General features: G+C 37.0%; 1 protein-coding gene across 1 annotated transcript in view; it reads left to right on the top strand.

The window, feature by feature from the left end:
* LOC144968000 (moesin-like) overlaps positions 1-10,000 on the top strand; it is an 88,485-nt gene that overhangs the window by 675 nt on the left and 77,810 nt on the right. The window lies entirely within an intron of this gene.

The raw sequence follows: 10,000 nt of genomic DNA, 5'->3' as shown, positions 1-10,000 counted from the left end.
TAACTACTACTACTACTACTATACTACTACTACTACTACACTACTTACTACTACTACTACTACGCTATTACTACTACTACTACTACTACTACTACTTACTACTACTACTACTACTACTACACTACTACTACTACTATATTACTCTACTACTACTATACTACTACTACTACTACTACTACTACTACTACTACTACTACTACTACAACTACTACAACCACTATTACTACTATTACCACTACTACTACTACTACTACTACTACTACTACTACTACTACTACTATTACAACTACAACAACAACAACAACTACTACTACTACTTACTACTACTACTACTACTACTACTTCTACTACTACTACTACTACTACTACTACTACTACTACTACTACTACTACTACTACTACTACTACTACTACTACTACTACTACTACTACTACTACTACTATAACCACTACCCGCTGGTGGTCAGTGAGTTCGCACTCTGGTCCTCACTGAAAAAAAAAGTTGCTTAGCCCTGGTTTACAGTCAGTCACACGTTGACCACTCCCATTATTATTATCATTATTATTATTATTTTTTTTTTTTTAATTATCCACGAAACTGGTATAAAGTTAAATAAATTGTTCTGTCAATATTGATTTTAATCAAAATTTCTTTGGGAATCTCGTTTAAGCGGCCTTATAAGTGGGGTATGACACTCGCTTTCGGATCGGAAGGTCCTGGGTTCGAGCCTCGCTCGGCGCATAGTTGAGTCTTTGGAAAAGACACTTTATTCACATTCCCTCACCGTCCTCAGGTGTAAAAATGAGTACTTGGCTGTGTACGGTGAAAGAATGTGAGTAAAGCATGTGAGGACTCAACTACGCACCGAGCAAGGCTCGAAACCAGGGCCTTCCAATCCGAAAGCGAGTGTCATACCACAAGACCACATAGCCGCACATGTACACTTGTAGACTATTTTGGGAATAAATGAATAATTTAGAAGGGTATTGGGCATCGTGAAAATGCGCTATTTCTCTTCTTGGTATTGGTGCTATGCGTTTATGTAAAATACCCACACCATCCGCCAGCCAAATGACACATACCAACACACACGTCTATATGTAACCTTTAACGTTTATAGTCTTATTGATATAATTAAATTTTAGTAAGAACTATGTGGTCTAGTGGTATGACACTCGCTTTCGGATCGGAAGGTCCTGGGTTCGAGCCTCGCGCTCGGCGCATAGTTGAGTCCTTGGAAAAGGCTCTTTACTCACATTCTCTCACCGTACTCGGGTGTAAAATGAGTACCTGGCCGTTAACAGCGTTGTCTTTGTCCGAAGAATTGTAATATCGCCAAACAGGCGTCATGTCCCGTCCTACATGTTAAATGTTGCTGTTGACCAGGGACCCCTTGTAAAGCGCTTTGAGCACATTTAGTGGATATTGCGCTATAAAAAGCTCATTTTAAAAAAAATATTTAGGAATCAGCCAATAGACTGTCTAAAAATAATACAAAAGAGCTGAGTGACGTCATCTTCGCTGCTTCTATAACAGTTTTGAGTTTTAACGAAAGGCCAGAAGTCAATGACCCGTCTTGGCTTTCACGCTACGGAGTATCTCATAACTGTAACTGTTGTACGGTTTAGTAAGATAATGAAATAATCAGGTTTAGTCCTGTGACCACGATTGGTATGCATGCCGCCCATAATTCATTGTACGTATTATGTAGTTATCGAATCTCATTGAGTTGAAGACCTTTGGTGTTGGAGATAAATCTCAATGACTGACGTCATCAATATTTATAAACCCTTTGCCGGCGGCTTTCGATCTTACCCTAACCCGAGATCATAATATAATATTTCCCTTTTCACCAAGAGAGCAGTAGGCAAAGTAATGAAATGATAGTTGAAGTCCCAAGTGCGTCGTTAGCGCTGTCATTGTTCTTGAGTAAAAGTGATACTAAGCTGCTAAAAGCTGTGGACTGTAAAAGGTTATAAACAAGAATGAATGTAACACCTTTTTAAAAAATCAAATGCGGAACGGTACAGACTCATAACCCTTCTTTAGTCAACAACAACAATACCACCAAAAACACCCCATGAAAACATAAATACATTACTTAGGGGGAAAAATAATTTTAAAATAACTGATCGACGACAGATAAATATTGGACCCGTCCTTTCTGTATAGAAAGGGGGTAGATTTAGTTTAGATATGATTGTGTGAAAAATGAGTCTGGCCGTTAAAGGGTTAAAAATATCTTGTGTTACGTGTTTAGCTCTCCATTGATTAAAAATCCCATCCCACTTTGAACGGGCATGTAGATATTTCTCACCAAATATTTGATAGTTCAAATAAAGTCTTTTAATCTTACTAGCTTTATTGTCACTCCTTCTTTCTTTCTTTTTTTTTTTAAATCTACACCTTTAATGGGCGTTTTCACTATTTAGAATTCGAAATGTCGGCAACGAGCTACCTTCCAGTCAATTGGATCCACCACCCCCCCCCCCACCCCCCGCCAACACACACCCGCACGCACACACACACACACACACACACACACACACTCACAGACTTATTAATAGATCCTAAAACATAAAGCATATTAATATAATATGTTATATTATTATGATCAAGGCACGTCATTTTACTTGCTGTGTAAGGACTGGTGAGGTGTGTGCACTCTTGTTTTACTTGTACAAATATCACCAACGCCTACTACTCAAATGCACAAGACTGGAATATTATGTTGAATTACTAAGATGCGTCAACAAAACAAACAAAATGAATTGAAAATGAAATAAAGCAGGTTGAATGGTTCCAAATTCTCTCCCAGTGACTGGAAGTTATATCTAAAAGTGCAAATGTGTGTCACATTGCCAGATATCTTTTGTATGTCCGAACTGAATAAGCAGCTGTTTCGTTGTTTTGGTCTCAAAATTAGTATGGTGTTCATTTCTCTGCTTCATAATCTGCTATTGTCTTCGATTGTGTTTAAATTTGGACGGCTACTATGATGATGATGATGATGATGATAATAATGATAATAATAATAATAATAATAATAATAATAATAATAATAATAATAATAATAATAATAATGATGATGATGATGATGATGATGATGATGATGATGATGATGATGATGATGATGATAATAATTGTGTGCATTTGATATTAATTATTATAGCGCCAACATCTCAAACAATAATATTATGAGCTAATCTATGCATTACGAGACTCATAGCAGCTTTTTAAGTTGACGATTTATTTAATGTTGGAGTCTATGTCTAGATATATCAAAGTTGTAGTGGAAGAGGGCATTGTCATTTTGGGTGGATTGTATTCCAAGAATCAAATCACTTAATCTCAAACTGAAGATTTTCTCTGACTGGCTGTAACATGTCGTGAAAAGGAAAGTTGGAAATTCACACTTGACAATAATGTAACCTTGGGATTTCAGATAAGCTTTCATGGTCGCGTATGCGTGTGATGGTGGTTGGAAAAAAAAAAAAAAGGGGGGGGGGGGGGAGGAGGGGAGGGATGCAGTCCCACACACTCAATGTGCGAAGTCCCAGGTTTTAGAGTTTTTGTCAAGCTGCTAGTAGCTGTGGACTGTAAAAGGTTATAAACAAAAATGAATGTGACAGCTTAAAAAAATACCAAACACGGAATGTTTCATATCTCAAAGCCCTGAATTAAATTGATCGATATTTGAAGGACGAGCTTTCTGGTCAAAATTTAAAATACGTACTTTTTCCAGAGTATCTACATCATTATTCCGTATTTATGTTACATAATTTACACCTTTCTTATTTGATTACTGCTTTCAACGGTATGTAAATAACGGCGTCGGCTCTTTTTAAATAACGATTGTGTGTAAAGAGAATGCCTGCATATTAAATTTTAAAATTTAACCAAATCACGTTTCTCGTTGCTGTTCGTCAAATATAAGGTGTGGAAGTAATTTAATACTGAAAAAATATTGAAACAATCAAGTTAGAAGGCAAGGCCAGCTTAGATAAATATGATCTATAACAATAGGAAATGGAATGGAAGCGTCGATTTGTTAAACAAGGACTGATAGTGTGGACGTTTCGGGTTTCTCCTTTATACAAAAACACGATAAAAGAAACACTATGTAGGACGATTGTTGTTTTTTTTTGTTTTGTTTTGTTTTGTTTTTTAATTGTTTTTTTTTAATTGTTTTTTTTTAAGTGTTGGGTTTTTTTAAATTAATTTATTTATTTTTGTTTTGTTTGGGTCGTTTTTTGTTTTGTATTTTTGTAGGTGTGTTTAATTTCATTTGACACGCCGACAATGACACACACGCAAAGTAAAGAAATTATCTTTTACCAATGTGCTACTGCATCAACCCTTTCTTATTCATGTATTTTGAAGTTACGTGAATTTGGGCAGGAACTACAACCAGCCTTGCAGTCGGTCAGAACTTGTTTTGCTATTAACTGAATGGACTTGGTGTATAATTAGAAGTGGAAGGAAACAAAAATAGTTAGGGTATGTCGAAGGATTGTTTAAATGTTTAGGCATGAATATAATATTTTGGCCAAATTATGCTATGTGCCCATATTAGCAGGTCTGATAACCGAACGCAAGTTTGTTTGTTTTTTAATGAGCTTTTATATAGCACAATATCCACTAAAAGTGCTCAAAGCGCTTTACAGGGGGGGGGGGGGGGCGCCTGGCCAACAACAACATTTATCATGTAGGACGAGACATGACGCCTGTTAGGCCAGATTACAATTTTTTTCGGAGAGAGACAACACTGTTAAAGACCAGGTACTCATTTTACACCTGGGTACGGTGAGAGAATGTGAGTAAATAGTCTTCTCCAAGGACTCAACTATGCGCCGAGCGAGGCTCGAACCCAGGACCTTCCGATCCAAAAGCGAGTGTCATACCACAAGACCACATAGCCGTAAGTATTGGCTTGGTTTAACATTTTTAGTAATGGACAACATTTTGCGTTGGTTTGACAGTAGGTATTTCCATTACAACAATGAGCCTATGACAATTTAGGGTTATCAGACCTGCAAATTAGTACACGTCGGCAAAATGAGTGCAGTCGTTATTTATTGGTTTATCGTTTATTGTTTTCTGTGTTTGTGTCGCTCTGACCCGAAAGCTTTGATGACGTCAATAAGTACTGAGTAGGAACGTTGTCAAGCCACATCCTCACACTAATGATACATGTATATTGGTAACAATTACTTTTTTAATCATAAATTAACTCGTAGTTTATCACGTTAATTCATAGTTTTCTGTGTTTATATCCAACTAACCTCAAAACTTTTAACACGTCATTAAGTACCAAGAAGGAACGTTGTCAAGCCACTTCCTCTCACCAATAATACATGTAGATATAGTGGTAACGTGTTTACTTTTTAAATCTTAAATTAACTCGTAGTTTAGTTTATCATCATATCGTCATTGTTGTCTGTGTTTGTGTCGAACTGACCTGAAAGCTTTGATGACGTCATTAAGTACCGAGCATAGTCTGGCCACTTCCTCACCCAATGATACATGTATAGCGGTAAAACTGTAAAGTTTTTAATCTTAAATTAGACTTGATAACCTAACGGGAGACGCGTCTGTTTTGTTTTCTTTGTGTGTTTGTGGTTCTCTCTCTCTCTCTCTCTCTCTCTCTCTCTCTCTCTCTCTCTCTCTCTCTCTCTCTCTCTCTCTCTCTCTCTCTCTCTCTCTCTCTCTCTCTCTCTCTCTCTCTTCGTGCAGGTATGTGGTCTAGTGGAATAGCACTCGTCGTCGGACCAGAAAGTCCAGGGTTAGAGTCCCACTTTTGAGCGGCGCATAGTTGGGTCCTTAGAAAAGGCTCTTTACTCACATTCTCTCACCGTACTCAGGTACTAGGTGTAAAAGTACATGGCCGTTAACAGCGTTGTCTCTGTCCCAAGAAACTATAATCTCGCCTAACAGGCGTCATGTCTCGTTAAACGTTGCTGTTGGCTAGGGATTGCTTGTAAAGCGCCATGAACACGTTTAGTGGATATTGCTATATATTAATGCTCAAGATTTTGTTTGTTTGTTTGTTTGTTTTGTTTTTGTTTTTGATTTAAAGTACGTTTCTGTGGTAGGTAATTATGCGATTTTCATGATGCCATTGGAGCTGAATTTTAATCCGGTGTCTAGATCGCAAAGTAAATTTGAAAAGGAGCTGTCATGTTTGTTTTCTCTTCTTTTTTACACACTCGTGAAAGGCAGCTTAGCAAGCCTATCGTTAGCTATTTCATGTCAGGTGATTAGATGCAGGTATCCAATGTAAACATGGATGCCAGAAATAAAAATGGCTAATCTAATGTAAAGTTGAATCATCATTAGAGTTTGACGTAAATGAAATACCGGCCCACAGAACCCCCACCTCTCTCTCTCTCTCTCTCTCTCTCTCTCTCTCTCTCTCTCTCTTCTCTATATATATATATATATATATATATATATATATTATATATATATATATATATTATATATATTTATATATATATATATATATATATATATATATATCTCACACACACACACACACACACACACACACACACACACATACACACCACCACCACCACCCGACGTGTACTTATATGCAGATCCGAAAACCCATATCATTGTTATGGGTTCATTGTTGTATTGGAAATACTCTCAAAACCAAAGTAAATTATTGTTCATTCCAACAACAATGTCAAAAACAAGTCTACAATTGGAATCGGCAATCAGACCTGCTAATATGTGCAAGTAGACCCCACCCTTCCCTGTCCAATCTCAATCTCTATTCATTTTTTAAAAAAATTGTTCCATTTTGTTGTTCCTTTTTTTTTCTAGACGTCTATGTTTTTTTTTCTTTTCTTTTTTGTTTTTTTTTTGTTTTTTTTTTTTTTTTTGTTGTTGCTTTGTTTTGTTTTGTTTGGGGTTTTTTTCCCCTTCCCCTGAACGTTAAGAATGACAATGCATACTTGGATTACGTCACGTGGCACAAGTAGGGCAGTGGATCACAACGCCCAAGGTCATAAAATGTCCTATTTGATTTATTGCGCGTCCAGAGGGATGACAAAATGTTACTGTGCCATCACTCGCTTATTATTCCCCTTGTTGTGTTGATAAGCCTCACCTTTATGAACTTGACTTTAAAACACACTAACACACGAAGTACAAAGGGTCTTACCGATGTGTACTTATTTACAGGTCTGATAACCCAAATTGCTATGGGCTTATTGTTGTAATCGAAGTAATGGAAATACCCTCATATCAACGCAAAAATATTTAATTTGTCCATACAACAATGTTAAATCAAGTCCATAATTACGTTCGGTTATCAGACCTGCAAATATGTACACACAGTGGCCTTACCAATAGAACATTGGTCCATTTGGCTATAATACGCGCAATAGATGAATAAACTTTTTTTTAAAGCAATAACCTATATTAAATATGCATTACCTTACCTTACCTTACCCATGGCCTTCCATCCTTCACGGTCCATTGCAGCCTCGTTACAGTCTGCCATGCGCCGTCCTGTAGCTTCCTTGATGCCATCTGTCCAGGATTTCCTTTGTCTTCCTCTGCCTCTCTTTCCTTCAATTCTTCCCTCCATTATCCTTTTTTCGAGACTATCATGTCTTCGCATATGTCCAAAATATGACAGCTTTTTGTGCTTCACAGTCAAAAGAAGTTCTTTTTGTTTTTGGCCCATTAGGTCGAGGACTTCGATGTTTGTTTTTCTTGCTGTCCAGGGTATTTTCAACATTCTCCTGTACGTCCACATCTCAAAAGCTTCAATACGTTGTTCTGTCTGTGCGGTTAGTGTCCACGTTTCACAACCATAAAAGAAAATGGACCACACATAGCATTTGGTGCATCTCATTCGTGTTCTGATGGAGATATTTGTGTTGGTGAGGATTGGCTTTAGTTTCATGAACGCATTTTTGGCCAGCATTATTCGTCTCCTGATCTCTTTGTCAGACTTTGCATCGGATGTTAAATATGCATTATGACAATTAAATACTTTTATTTTCTTTGACTTGTATGATTTCAGTGGACACGAATAAAAGCATGTCGAATAATAATGTAGGTTGTTGTTCGACATTACCTATTATTTGATCAATTTTTTTTTTAATTGTCACAGCATGCATTAATCAAGTAGCTACTACAAAGGCCGATTTAAATGAAATGCCTGACGTTGTTAGTGTCCTGTTCCGTAGCGCTTTAAAAAGTGACTAAGTTGTCTGAAGTCGTGGATAGCCATACAAGTCGTTTCTTTACTTTCATTCTTTTTCATTTATTTATTTATGTACTTATGTATACCTTTTAAAGTTAATCCAGTGCGTTATGTATCTATGTATTCATTTTTTATTTACCTCTTTATATAACAACAAAGTGTAATTCTGCACTTAACGACATGGATGTTTTAGGATTCCTAAGTTTATCAGTGTAGCCTGAATCACGAGTCCAAAGCAGTTGTGGGTTGTATGTGTGCCCTCCCGACTCTTGGTGACTCAGTGCATCATGAGGAAAAATAGGACTTGACTGACAGTTTTTGTTTTGTATTTTCAAATATGCTTGTCTGTCTTTGCTTGTTTGTGTGTTTTGTTTTGTTTGTTTTTATCCCATGCTAAAATGTCAGAGGTCATCTGGAATAAAAATTGAATAGATATAGAAAGTACTGTGTCTCGGTGGCCCAGAGATCATGTGGTGTCTCGTTTTGCAATGTGATGGATGATAGCGATCTTGGACAATTCTGGTCTCGACGTTGTGTCCTTGGGTAAGCCACTTTACTCACATTACTCCACTCCACCGAGTGTCCTAACTGTGCTCTTTTGGCGTATATTCCTCGGATCTGGGCCCTCCTTTTCGGGTTCACCTAGTTTAATCGCCCGAGCTTTTGTACGTTTTTTTTTTCTTCTTCTAAATTAATGTGAGATAGTGACTATTGATTAAAGGTGAGCAGGAAAAGGTAAAATGAAGTAGGGAAGCCAATTTTGCAGTACCAAAAGAAACTTTACCCTAGGAATGGTGGTTAGGTTAGATACCTACCCTAAACAATGTCATCCATTCACTGACTCCAGAGAAGGTAACTGACACCCACCATTCGAACAACGACCCCTCCTTTACCACCACCAACAACACACACACAAACACACACATACACATACACACACACACTTATATGTACACACATACATACACACACATTTCGGTAAAACACATAATATTAATATTATTTATTCATACCAATGTCGAATGGCCAATTCCCCTCCCATACCCGCTCCTTTTAATACTAATTTTTAAAACTGCATTTATTCTGAGGGGGGGGGGGGGGGGGGCTAAATAATAAATCACTATTCGAGACCATTACATTTGCATTCAAGACGCACACGTCTCATAACTTGTCTTACTGCTCTGCCGTTCTCTGAAAATAAAAACAAACGCATATTTAAAAAGTTGGCCTTCATATATCGACCAAATGGCTCATTTTTGGGCAGAATGAAACTCTCAAATCTGAGACTTCGACGAAGTCCCAGTTTTCAGAGTTTTTGCCAAAATGAGTCATGCATTTTAATCGATCAATATTGGAAGGACGAGTTTTCTGGCCAAAATTTTTAATACGGACTTATTTATACTTTTTTTTTTTTTTAGAAAATGCATTCGTCACCCAGTAGCTATACTTTGAAAGACATTCTCTCTGGCCCCGTGCCAATCTTGATACAGGGTCATAAACTTGAAGATCAGATTCAGGTTGTCATATCAGTTATACATGACAAAACACCGATTTTTCTTTTTTTGGTCAGAAAACTTTCATGTCAAAGTTAAGATATTGATGGATTGAAATGACCCCAAACTTCTCCAAAAGTCTCAAACTGAAGTATAAAGTTTGTGTCAAATTTTGAGGTTATCTTACCCGATATATTATATGTATTTAAGTAAAAAATTTCTAGAATTAAAAGAAAAAATTGTTTTGCCGTTGTACAGCAAAACTCTAAATATTTGCTG

The sequence above is a fragment of the Berghia stephanieae genome, chromosome 3, assembly GCF_034508935.2.
Source record: "Berghia stephanieae isolate SIO BIC M18660-M18661 chromosome 3, UCSD_Bste_1.3, whole genome shotgun sequence".
NCBI lineage: Eukaryota > Metazoa > Mollusca > Gastropoda > Nudibranchia > Aeolidiidae > Berghia > Berghia stephanieae.
This window is presented reverse-complemented; position numbering and strand designations above follow the sequence as displayed.